The sequence below is a fragment of the Pleurodeles waltl genome, chromosome 1_1 (assembly GCF_031143425.1).
Source record: "Pleurodeles waltl isolate 20211129_DDA chromosome 1_1, aPleWal1.hap1.20221129, whole genome shotgun sequence".
Lineage (NCBI taxonomy): Eukaryota > Metazoa > Chordata > Amphibia > Caudata > Salamandridae > Pleurodeles > Pleurodeles waltl.
The window spans coordinates 659,428,015-659,441,532 of record NC_090436.1 but is presented as its reverse complement, the minus strand read 5'-3'; the positions used below and the strand labels follow the sequence as shown (position 1 = coordinate 659,441,532).

Sequence of the window (13,518 nt, the reverse complement as noted above, 5' to 3'; positions counted from 1 at the left end):
AATGTGTTATGGTCTTCCCACATTACACAGCAAATTAGGAAGCAAATGCAATTAAAAATCATTTCTATTGCTCCACATCTGCTGGATTATATTGTATTGCCAGAGTTTCTGAACAGACTGGTAACTCTTTTAAACAGGTGTGAAAACCTGCCACTTCTGAGATTGCCATACATAAATCCAAAACATCCAGCACAAATGTAATCTTAGCAACAGCTATTTCCAAAGTAATTATAGCTGGGGATAATTGACAGTTGCTCTCTATTCATGTGACACAACTGCAGTGTGCTGTACTGTACTGTAGTATTGTATAGCTGTTTATACCACGTTGTAGGGCACTGAAACACATTATCAAATAGACAGTATGCTACACAGAGGGGGTGTGCGTGGTTTGAAGTGTTGTATTTGATTTCATGCTATGTGGTAAACGATTTGAGGTCATAATGTTGTGTGTGAGTGGCCAGAGAGGTGCTCTTATCTTGCGTTTGGGTTGCAGCACCAAGCAGTATGATGAGGTAGTGTGAAAGAAATGCAGGCAAATTAAATTTATAATTACATTTCTGGTATAATATTGTAGGAAGCTGGCTCTGTATATACTATATCAAAATGAGATATAGTGTGCACAGAGTCCAGGGATTCCCCAAGAGGCTTGATAGAGGCAATAATAGATGACACTAATGCTCTATTTGTGGTAGTGTGGTCGAGCAGTTAGGCTTATCACAGGGTGGTATTAAGCATTTGTTGCACAAACCCAAGCAATAAGTGAAAACACACACTCAATAACTTAAGTCCAGGCCAATAGTTTTTTTAAAATAGAAAAATATTATTTTGTTAATTTATTTCTAGAACCACAAGATTCATTTAGCAGGTAAGTACATTATATGAAAGGTACTTTACACAGTAATACTTAGAACTTTAAATGGAATCTACAATGTACACAGTTTTCCTTAAAATTGGCAAAAAGCTATTTTAAAAGTGGGCACTGCATTTTTCAACAGTTCCTGGGGAGATAAGTAAAGTACAGTTTTTGGGGTACGTACCAAACTTACGGGCTCAATGTCTGGGTCATAGGCATCCCACTGTTGGGGGTTCAAGATAACCCCAAACACCCAGCACCAGCAACACAGGGCCGGTTAAGTGCAGAGGTCAAACAGGAGCCAAAATAACGTGGGCCCCTAAGGAGACAGGGGGTACTCCGGTCTGCTTACAGGTAAGTACCCGCGTTGTCAGGGGGGTTTGGAGGAGTAATGGAGGGGCCCCAAGTAGGCACAAAAACCACACCCTCAGCGGTACGGGGCGGCCGGGTGAAGTGTGCAAACAGGGCGTCGGGGTTCTCAATAGACCTCTATGGAGGGACCCGGGGGTTTAGGCCTTTGAGGCTCACCGCCAGGTGTTACAGTTCCTGCAGGGGGAGTGGTGAAGCACTTCCACCCAGGACAGGTTTTGTTTCTGACCACAGAGTGCACAAAGGCACTCTCCCCATGTGGTCAGAAACTCGTCTGGAAGTGGCAGGCTGGCAGAAACTGGTCAGCCTAGCACTAGGAGTCGGACTGGTATTCAGGGGGCATCTCTAAGATGCCCTCTGGGTGCATTTTACAATAAATTCCACACTGGCATCAGTGTGCATTTATTGTGCTGAGAAGTTTGATACCAACTTTCAGTGTAGCCATTATGGAACTGTGGAGTTGGTAACTGACAGACTCCCAGACCATATACTCTTTATGGCTACCACGCACTTACAATGTCTAAGGTTTTGCTTAGACACTGTAGGGGCATAGTGCTCATGCACATATGCTCTCACCTGTGGTATAGTGCACCCTGACTTAGGGCTGTAAGGCCTTCTAGAGGGGTGACTTACCTATGCTACAGGCAGTGTGAGATGGGCATGGCACTTTGAGGGGAGTGCCATGTCGATTTAGTCATTTTGTCGCCACCAGCACACACAAGTTGTGAAGCAGTGTGCATGTGCTGAGTGAGGGGTCCCCAGGGTGGCATAATACATGCTGCAGCCCTTAGAGACCTTCTCTGGCATCAGGGCCCTTGGTACCAGGGGTACCATTTACAAGGGACTTATCTGGGTGCCAGGGCCTTACCAACTGTGGGAACAATGGTACAGTTTAGGGAAAGAACACTGGTGCTGGGGCCTGGTTAGCAGGGTCCCAGCACACTTTCAATCATAACTGGCATCAGCAAAAGGCAAAGTCAGGGGGTAACCATGCCAAAGAGGCATTTCCTTACACTCGCGCACTGCCCATTATCAATGGTGGCAAAAAGATTTAGCCATGGTTCTCCTTACTGTTGCAAGATGCCCTGCACCATCTCAGGCTGTAGATGCCATCCTTAGTCTTCGTAATGCCATCTGCTTAGCTCTTCTGCTCTGGCATTCAAGGATTCTGACAGTTGGAACACGAATGTACTAAAGTAGCCTCTTTTTAGCTTGGTTACTCCCACTTTTTGCCTGTTGTTGTCAGTATGTTTTGACTGGGTTTATTGGGATCCACCTAACCAGGACCCCAGTGACTCTGCTCTCTCCCATTAATCTTGGTTGCTTGGACCACAAACATCCCACATTTGGCACACTGGTGCCACCTTATAAATCCCTAGTATATGGTACCCAAGTACCCGGGTCATTGGGGTATCAGGGATCCCCCATGGGCTATAGCATGTATTATGCCACCCATGCGGAGCCCATTCAAAGTGTATCTGCACGACTGCCATTGCAGCCTGCGTGAAAGGGTGCATGCACCCTTTTCACTAGAGGTCACTGCACCAGGTCACTGTAGGTTACCCCTATAGCAGGCCCAGGTCACTACCTATGTCCAGCTAGATTATAGTAACTCCAAAGCTGGGCATGTTTGGTATCAAACATGTCGAAATCATACCCCAATACTGTTGCCAGTATTGGCTGTATGATTCCATGCACTCTTGGAGCTCCTAAGAGGACCCCCAGCATTGCTCCTACCAGTTTTCTGGGGTTTTCCAGGCAGCCTAAGCTGCTGTCACCCCTTAGATAGGTTTCTGACCTCCTGCTGCTTGAACAGCTCAAGCCCAGTAAGGCAGAACAAAGAATTTCCTCTGGCAGAGGGAGGCAACACCCTCTACCTTTGGAAATGGTGTGACATGACTTGGGAGGGGTAGCCTCCCCAAGCCACTGGTATGCTTTGAAGGGCACATTTGATGCCCTCCCTGCATTAACCAGTCTGCACTAGTTCAGGGACCTCCAGTCCGTGCTATGGCGCGAAAATGGACAATGGAAACGGAAGTGACCACTCCCCTGTCCATCACCGCCGCAGGGGTGATGCCCAGAGCTCATCCAGATGGCCCCTTGATTCTGCCATCTTGACTCCAAGGTGGGCAGAGGCCTCTGGGAACATTTGAGTGGCAAGGTCAGGCACGTGACGTAACAGCCCCCTCCTGATAGGTGGTCACCAGGCTAGGTGACCAATCCCCCTTCCAGGGCTATTTAGGGTCTCCCTCATGGGTTGGTCCTCAGATTGGACAGGCAAGATGCCAGCAGGACTTCGCTGCACCATTTAATTTGACTTCTGGCCACTGGAACCGCAACTGGACTCCACAGGAACCTACAATCTGCAGCAACAACTCTGCAACATTGTTTCCCCAGCTCCTTCCAGCAACTGCAACATTTCCCATTCTGTGCATCTTCTGAGAGTGGCAAGTCTTCAGTCTGCACAAGAAGCAAGAAGGAATCTCCCTTGGAGTGACCTGCAACGACAACCAGCTGCATGGATCTCCTCTCCTTCGGAGCTGTGTGGATCCTGCATCACAGGTGGTGCTCTGGAGTGGTCCCCTGGGTCCTCTCTGCCAGCTATCCAACTTTGGTGAAGGTAAGCCCTTGTCTTCCCATGTCTTCCCACGCAGGACAGTACCCCTGTGCACTGCTCCTCTTGCAGCTAACCAAGGCCTTTTGGCATCTCCTCCAAGGGATCTTCAGGTTCCGTGTAGCCCCAGCCCCCAGGACTCTTCCCTGCAAAGCATAGCCCTCTGCGTGCTTCTCCTATGACCTTTCTTCAGGGGTGCTGCGTGGGCCTCTCTGCGACTCCTGGGCTCCACACCTGTGGGTCTTCTGTGGGGGATGCCTCCTCTTCTTTGGACACTCTGCACTGCTGAGGGTGCCTGGGACTTCCCTGTGGGTTGAGTCCCCCTTGGACCTTGCTGGTCCCCGGCAGTTCCACTTTTCCTCCAACCACGACATTTGACTTTGTCAAGGCTTGTTGGTAGTTTTTCCACACCACAGACTGATTGCAATCCTTCATCCGTCATGGGATGCCGATTGCATTATCTAGGAACTCTTCATCTGCTCCAGTGCTGCATTGCTGACCGTCTTCGTCTCACCATCGACCAACTCCTGCATCCACAGACGGGAGGGTAGTGGCTCCTGCCACCACTGGATATTCCAACTGGAATTGGACTTAGTTCCCTTCCGTTCCAGGTGTTCCTCTTTCATGATCCACCTTTGGTTGCTTGCTGTCTTGTCTGGGTCTTTTAATATCCTTCTCTAAGGTCCTTTGGGGGAAAGCCAGTAACTTAGCTCTTTCCTCCTGGTTGCTGGGGGGCACTCTGGTACTCACCTTAGGGGTTTCCTAGTATCTCCAGCTACCCTCTACTAATTCCACTTCCTTGGGTGGGGACCCGACCTTCTCTTTCCACTTTCTCCCCTTAGGCCTTCAGTATTGCCTATTGCTTTTCACTGTTTTCTATTGCTTTTAAGCCTATTCCTGATTGTTATTGCACATATATAGTGTATTTTAGTACCTGTGTCACTAAAATAAAGTACTTTTATTTTTTTAACACTGTGTGGCTCTTTCAGGTGTGTGAGTGCTGTGTGACTACAGTGGTATTGCATGAGCTCTGCATATCTCCTAGATAAGCCTTGGCTGCTCATCCACAGCTACCTCTAGAGCGCCTGGCTTCTAAACACTGCCTATACTTCACTAATAAGGAGATACCTGGACCTGGTATAGGATGATAATACCCTAGGTATTCACCACACACCAGGCCAGCTTCCTACAACGATCAGGGGCATACCCCGACTCTCCAAACAACTCTAGAGGAGCAGAAATTCCTGACACAAAACCCAAGGCACTATGCATCGCTGCTTGTTGCAATACCCCAGGGAGGGTGGAGTCACACGTATGTCCTGCAACTCTAACAGATCACTACAGAGCAGAGTATCATTGGAGACCAAAGACCCCTGATCTCTACCTCTTCCACATGACCGCCCCAACACATTAGTGATGTGAGTGAGAAAATAAGAGGGGTTTGCTGCTAAACCAACTGTGTTAGAGCAGCTACCACTGCAAAGTGTCTGCAATTGGTATGGCATCCAATAGATTTCTTCAGTGCTGGACCCACTGAAAATTCAAATTCCATTGCAGCGTCCACATGTGTTAACTGGTGTAGTTGACCAGGAAGATACAGGATGCTAGAATGCCCAATAGCCTCATAACTCCTCTCATCAGCACCAAGGAACACAGGGATCATAGCTTGAATATCCTGAACTTGCTGAGGTGGAGGGAAAGTCATGAACTGCACTGTATCTAGTATTCTCCAATGAGTGTCAGCCTTTGCAAAAGAGTCAAGTGCGACTTCGCTCATTGATTGCAATCCTAAACGATGACTAGAGGTTCAAAGCCATCTGAAGGTGGCGTATGACTGAATGTAGTGTGCATGCCTTCCACAGCCAGCCATCGGGGTAGGGTTCAGCTAGTATCCACATCCAAACTACCGAAATCTAGGTAGTGTGAGCATTTTGAATTTGTCCTTCCACAGGAAAGCATTCAGAGGCCAAAGGTCCAATATATGTTTGAGGCATCTGTCCTTTTTCGGCACAAGGAAACAGCGAGAGTAACAACGCTCACCTTTTTCAAAGTCTGGAACCCTCTCAAAAGCACCTTTGGAGAGTAACATTCGTACATCCTGGTATAGAATGTTTCCCTGGAATTCTCTAGGATGGAGGGGAAAATTTGGCTGAGCAAAAAGAGAAGCAAGGGCACAGCAATGCCGCTGGATTTGTATAACCCATCTGCGAGATTTGATGGTTTGCCACCTTGGGATGAAATAGTGAATCTCTCTGTCCTCTTAGGATGGTTTTTGCAAGTCAAAGGGCAAGCTAAAGTGACTACAGTAGAAAGGGGACTGGGAGGACTGGTGCCCTTGTTAGCCTGCTTGTTCCCTGCCAGACCCATGTCCCCACCTTTTAAGGACTGGGACTCCTGTTGCAGCAGTTGGGGCACCTGCTGCTGCCTACACACCAGCCCCCTGGAGTAGTCTCAGAATTTTCTGAACTGATGTTAGACCTGCTTAGCAGGGGACAAGAGACCAAAGGGATGCACCGTGGCTCAGCTGTTCTTAAAGTGCTCCATGCCAGAATCAGCTTTTTCACCAAAAATACATAAGTCATCAAAGGGCATATCCATGAGAGAGGCTTGAACATCCCAAGGAAATCCTGTGGCATGTGTGGAAGAGGTAACGGTGGTGCCCCAGCCTTTCCTAGACCATCAATAGCATCAAGGCCAGCACAAATCACATATGTGGCTGGGTATTGACCATCATGAATTGTTTGAGCCAGAGAGGCCCTATGGTCTTCTGGGACCGTAGATAAGATCTCGCTGGCTGTGTCCAATAGGGCATTTGTATAGTGAAACAAGAAACGCACTGCACTAACTGATCTCAGTGCAACTCTGACTGAGCAGAGTATTTGTTTTACAAATGCCTCAATTCTCTTCGACTTCCTACTCTAGCCGGAGTTGTGGGGAGTGATTTGATGTTCACCATGCTGGTTGAAGCCACAACCACCAGGCTCTCTGGAGTAGGGTGCTTCATGAGAAAATCAGAGTCGCTAAGTGCCGGTCAGTGATGCCTGGCCACGTGCCTATCTACCAGTGGGCAGGAAGAACAAGTTACTTACCTTCGGTAATGCATTATCTGGTACAGACTCTATCCAGCTGCAGATTACTTACCTTCGAATTCCCTGGTGTCAGCTTCGAATCCGGAATTTCTTTGAGTAATACCCTGAGCGCGCCGTCCGGTGGTGACGTTCGGATCCGCGTACGTCGTTCAGCTCCGCCGGGCTTCGTCAGAATTGTTGGAGCAGTCTGTGACATCATGGTCACCTATAAAGGCACCACCCCGGCACATGTACGTCATTTCTTTTATCCACAAAACTTCCACACCAGAAGCACAGAGTCATGGATAGAACCAACATTTTGTCTGTGCAAAACTAGGACCCTGAAAGGGATAAACCCTACTAGACATATCTGCAGAGCAGGGAGGCATGGGTGGGTGTAAGGAATCTGTAGCTAGAGTCTCTCACAAATAATGCATTACCGAAGGTAAGTAAATTGTTCATCTGACAGACTTCTAGCTGCAGATTCCTTACCTTTGAATAGATACCCAATCCATAACCTCCTGGCGGTGGGCTGTGGATACCTTTACTTACACTAAAAAGTCCTGTAGGACTGAACAGGCAAAGTGCCCGTCTCTCCGTACCAGATTGTCCAGGCAGTAATGCTTTGCACATGTGTGCAAAGATGCCCACTTTGCCCCCTGACAAATCTCCAGGACTGGAACGGCCCGAGCTAACGCAGTGGTAGCAGCTTTGCCCCTTGCAGAATGAGCCCTCAAGGCCTCAGGAGGCTGCTTCCTGGCCAATATGTAGCAGATCTTGATGCAGAGGACAGCCCAGAATGAAATGGTGCGCTTCTGCACTGCACGACCCTTCTTTGTTCCAAGGTACCTCACAAAGAGTTGGTCATCCACCCAGAACTGATTTGTGCGGTCAAGGTAGAATGACAACACACTTTTTGGGTCCAGTCGGTGGAGTCGCTCCTCTTCCTTAGAGGGATGTGGTGCAGCAAAGAAGGAGGGCAGGGTCATGTTCTGAGCCAAATGAAATGGGGTCACGACCTTGGGGAGGAAAGAGGTACAAGTTGTAAGTACCACCTTGTCTGGATAGAGTGTGAGACACGGTGGCTTTAATGACAGAGTTTGCATCTCACTCACCCTCCTGGCAGAGGTTATTGCCACTGAGAAGGCTGTCTTGATGGTGAGCAGCTGTAGGGTACAGTTGTACGAGGGCTCAAAGGGAGCGCACATCAGAAATGTGAATACCAGATTTAAGTTCCATTGGGGCAAAACAAAGGGCGTAGGGGGAAACATATGTACATGCCCTTTGAGGAATCTATGTACAATGGAGGATTTAAACAGAGAAGGATGATCAGGCAGCCGAAGAAATGCTGATAAGGCAGAAATATAACCTTTGAGAGCCCCCAAGGCAGAACTCTGCTGGGCAAGAGAAAGTATGAGGAGAAGGATATCAGAAAGAAAACCAGAAAGACCAATAAACCTTTCTGTACATTAATATACAAAGCATTTCCAACGGCAGGCGTATACTGTCCTAGTGGAGGGACGCCTGGCAGCCAAACTACCCTTACAGACTTCGGGAGGAATGTCAAAAGCCATTAACTTCTGCCGCTGAATCTCCATGCATCAAGGCGCAGAGTTGGCAGGTTCGGGTGGAGAACCCTCCCCTGCTGCTGCGACAGAAGATCCTTCCGAAAGGGGCAGCCTGATCGGAGGATTGATGCTTATTTTGAGAATCTCAGGATATCAGACCCTTCGTTCCCAGTCCAGAGGCACTAAGATGACTTGGGCCCGGTCGTTCTAGAATCTTCTTGAGAACTCTGGGCAGGAGTAGTATGGGCGGAAAAGCATATAGGAGGCCTGAACTCTACTCGCGACGAAAAGCGTAGCTGAGCGATTGCTGCCTTTGAAACGCCAACGCACAATACTGCTGGCATTGCGCATTCTCTGCAGAGGCGAACAGATCTAACCAAGGCTCTCCCCACTGCTGAAAAAGTCCTTGCTCCACCTCCAAATGGAGATATCATTCGTGATATGCTAGGCATCGACGGCTGAGTTTGTCTGCCCTGGCATTCAGAGAACCTGCCTGGTGTTGAACCACCAGGGTTATACTCTGCTGTTCCAGCCATGCCCAGAGACACAGAGCCTCTTGACAAAAGGTTCACAAGCCCACACTGCCCTGCTTGTTGCAGTACCACATCACAGTGTTGTTGTCCGTGAACACCTGCACTAACTTCCCTTTCACAACAGGAAGAAATGCTTTCAATGCAAGTCGGATCTCCCGTAGCTCCAGAAAATTGATATGGAGTCCGGCTCCTGCCGGAGAACAGAGGCCTCTAACTCCGCTTCTCTAAGATGGCCGCCCCATCCCAGAAGTGATGCATCTGTCACTACTGTGAGATCTGGCTGGGGAAGAGAGAGGAGTCTGCCTCTGACCCAATCGCAGTTCACTAACCACCACTGCAGGTCTTTTGCAGTTTCCTCCGAGATCTGAACCGTGCCTGTCAGATTTCCCTGTTGCTGTGCCCACTGGAACTTCAGGTCCCACTGCAGAGCCCTCATATGCCATCTGGCATGTTTGACTAACAGGATCCAGAAACGCCATGAGTCCCAACAGCCTCAGAGGCTGTATCACCAAAATCCAGGATAGAGGCAGAAACATCGCTATCGTAATCTGAATATCCTGGACTCGCTTTTCGGGAGGATAAACCTGAAACTGCACTGTGTCCAGAACAGCCCTGATGAAAGGGAGCTTCTGAGAGGGAGTCAGGTGTGACTTTGGCACATTTATAGTGAACCCCAGCGAATACAGAGGTCTGCTGTAGTCTGAAGGTAGGTGACAAGAGCCTGGGTCGTAGGAGCCTTCAACAGCCAGTCGTCGAGGATGGAAGACTGAAATCCCTAACCTGCGCAGATGGGCTGCTACCACCTCCATCAATTTGGTGAACAGCAAAGGGGCACTGGTGAGACTGAAGAGGAGCACAGTAAATTGTAAGTGCTCGTGGGCCCACCTTGAACCGCAAGTAACGCCTGTAGGCGGGCAGGATGGGAATGTGGAAATACCCATCCTGAAAGTCCAACGCTACCATCCAGTCTCCTTGGTCTAGGGCAGAGAAGACCTGAGCAAGAGTGAGCATTTTGAATTTCACCTTTTTGAGGAAGAGATTGACGTCTATGGAATCCAAGATAGGGTAAAGACCCTTGTTCTTTTTTGGAATCAGAAAGTAGAGGGAATACCAACCACTGCCTACTTCCGACATCAAGACCCTTTCTATGGCTCCTTTGGCCAAGAGAGCCTCAACTTCCTCACAGACTATGATTAAATGATCCTCCATCATTCTTTCTTTAAATGGAGAGATTGAGGGAGGGAAAGCCTGGAAGGGGAGGGAATAGCACTTCTGTATGATCTGCATTTGTCTGCTGTTATGGACCGCCAGTGAGGGAGATGAAATTGAATCCTCCCTCCAGCTGGACAAGCATGATCTTGCAGAACCATGCTAGGAGGGCTTGGGCATTGCAGAAGAGGGGGTCTGGGTGGTGTTCAACTTCTGGCTAAACACTCTGGGTCTGAAGGTACCACAACCTTGTCTTCGCACTGGATGCTGTGAAGATGGAGGACGGTGGCTGACCTGTGGGTGGCATGGTACCCCGCCCCTCCTGAAGCCTCGAAAGGGACGAAAGGCAGACGGCTGATGAGCAGGCACGAGAGGCCCAGGGATCTGGCTGTAGCTCAAGAGTCCTTGAACCGCTCAAGCGCAGAGTCTGCCTTTTCTCCAAAAAGGCGTGAGCCATCAAAGGGCATGTCCATCAAATTTGCCTGGATATCCCCCTGTAGGAAAATGTCTCCTTGTTGCAGTTACCCCCCCCCTACTTTTTGCCTGGTATTAATGCTGATTTGACTGAGTGTGTGCTGGGACCCGGCTAACCAGGCCCCAGCACCAGTGTTCTTTCACAAAAAAATTTAGCATTGTTTCCACAATTTACACACCCCTGGCACACAGATAAGTCCCTTGTAAAAGGTACCAGTGGTACCAACGGCCCTGTGACCAGGGAAGGTCCGTAAGGGCTGCAGCATGTGTTGTGCCACCCTAAGGGACCCCTCACCTAACACATGCATATCTCCATTGCAGATTGTGTGTGTTGGTGGGGAGAAAAAGGCAAAGTCGACATGACATCCCCCTCAGGATGCCATGCACACAAAATACTGCCTGTGGCATAGGTAAGACACCCCTCTAGCAGGCCTTAAAGCCCTAAGGCAGGGTGCACTATATCACAGGTGAGGGCATGGCTGCATGAGCAAGTAGCCCCTACAGTGTCTAAGTCCATTCTTAGACATTGTAAGTACAATGTGGCCATGTTAAGTATATGGTCTGGGAGTTTGTCAAAACAAACTCCACAGTTCCATTATGGCTACACTGAATACTGGGAAGTTTGGTATCAATCTAATAAACCCACATTGATGCCAGTGTTGGATTTATTAAAAGATGAACGCAGAGGGCAACTTAGAGATGCCCCTTATGTTTTACCCAATCCTTCAGTGCAGGACTGACTGGTCTGTGCCAGCCTGCCACTGAGAGACGAGTTTCTGACCCCCTGGGGTGAGAGCATTTGTGCTCTCTGTGGCCAGAAACAAAGCCTGCTGTGGGTGGAGGTGCTTCACACCTCCTCCTGCAGGAACTGTAACACCTAGCAGTGAGCCTCAAAGGCTCAGGCCTGGTGTAACAATGCCCTAGGGCACTCCAGCCAGTGGAGATGCCCTCCCCTGGACAGGCCCCCACTTTTGGCGTCAAGTCCAGAGGGATAATGAGAAAAACAAGGAGGAGTCACCCCCCCAGCCAGGTTCATCCCTAAGGTGACCAGAGCTGAAGTGACCCCCTCCTTGAGAAATCCTCCATCTTGCTTTGGAGGATTTAGCCCAATAGGGATAGAGATGTGCTCCCCTCCCCAAAGGGAGGGAGCACAAGGAGGGTGTAGCCACCCTCAAGGACAGTAGCCACTGGCTACTGCCCTCCAGCCCTAACACACCCCTAAATTTAATATTTAGGGGCAACCCTGAACCCTGGAAAGCAGATTCCTGACGACCTACAAAGAAGGACTGCCTAGCTGAAAAACCCAGCAGAGAAGAAGGAAGACGACAACTGCTTTGGCCCCAGCCCTACCAGTCTGTCTCCAACTTTAAAGAACCTGCACCAGCAACGCATCCTGTGGGCCCAGCGACCTCTGTCGACTCAGAGGACTTCCCTGCAACTACAAAGGACCAAGAAACTCCCATGGACAGCGGCCCTGTCTAAACAATCAAGAAACCATCTTTAAAGGGACTCCCACCTCACTCCAGAACCGTGAGTCTCCATCACTCTGCACCAGACGCCCCTGGCCCGTGTCCAGAGAAACCGTCAACGCAGAGGGGACCCCCATGCAACTCTGATGACATGTACACCCTGGGCCAACCTCTCTGCACCCCCATGCCGCCGCCAGAAGAGGGAATCCCAAGGAACCCCTGACCACGACTGCCCAGTGAAAAGAAACCCAACGCCTGGAAGAAGCACCGCACCCGCAGCCCCCAGGCCCATGAAGAACCAACCACTGGTGCAGCAGTGACCAGCAGGTGGCCTTCACCCTTGCCCAGTCTGTGGCTGGCCTGAGAAGCCCCACTGTGCCCTGTCTGCAACATCTGAGTGACCCCCAGCTCCCTCCATTGATTTCTATCACAAACCCAACGCCTTGTTTGCCCACTGCACCCGGCCGCCCCTATACCGCTGAGGGTGTACTTTGTGTGCCTAATTGGTACCCCTGTGCTCTACAAAACCCCCCTAGTCTGCTCATAGAGGTGGGCTGCCTATACCCCGGAGACTGAACTTCTAAGTGCTTTACTTACCTCAAAAACTAACCTGTACTTACCTCCCCCAGGAACTGTTGAATTTTGCAGTGTCCACTTTTAAAATGGCTTATTACCATTTATGCCAAACTGTGAACATTACTTACTGTTTTGATTCAAAGTTCTATCTGTACCTATGCAAAGTACCTTACAATTATGTACTTACCTGCAATTTGAATCTTGTGGTTCTAAAATAAGTTAAGAAAAGAATATTTTTCTATATAAATATTGGCCTGGAGTTAAGTCACTGAGTGTGAGTTCTCATTTACTGCTTGAGTGTGTACAACAAATGCTTAACACTACCCTCTGATAAGCCTAACTGCTCGACCACACTACCACAAATAGAACATTAGTATTATCTATTATTGCCTCTATCAAGCCTCTTGGGGAACCCCTGGACTCTGTGCACACTCTCTCACTTTGAAATAGTATATACAGAGCCAGCTTCCTACACCCCTGAAAAGTCAGTGGTACGAAGCCAGGCTTGGCAACGAAGGGCCTCTGTCGATGAAATCGCCCTGCCCAGCGAGTCAGTCGTGTCCAAACTACTCCGAATTGTAAACCTGGCTGCATCTCTCCGATCCTTGACAGCCTGAGTGAGAGTGTCCTGTACGCCCTCCAGGACCTGGGGCAGCTCCGTTGCCACCGTATCCCATAAAGTATGGTAAAAACGGCCAAATAGGCATGAGCTGTTTACGGACATCAATGCCAGGCTGGAGGAAGAAAACATCACCTTCCCAAGTTGGCGCAGCCTCTTGGATTCC

At 49.3% G+C, this 13,518-nt stretch overlaps 1 protein-coding gene across 1 annotated transcript in view; it reads right to left on the bottom strand.

The window, feature by feature from the left end:
- Window positions 1–13,518, bottom strand: part of DMXL1 (Dmx like 1) — a 1,414,533-nt gene that overhangs the window by 160,371 nt on the left and 1,240,644 nt on the right. The gene's annotated exons all lie outside the window — the stretch shown is intronic.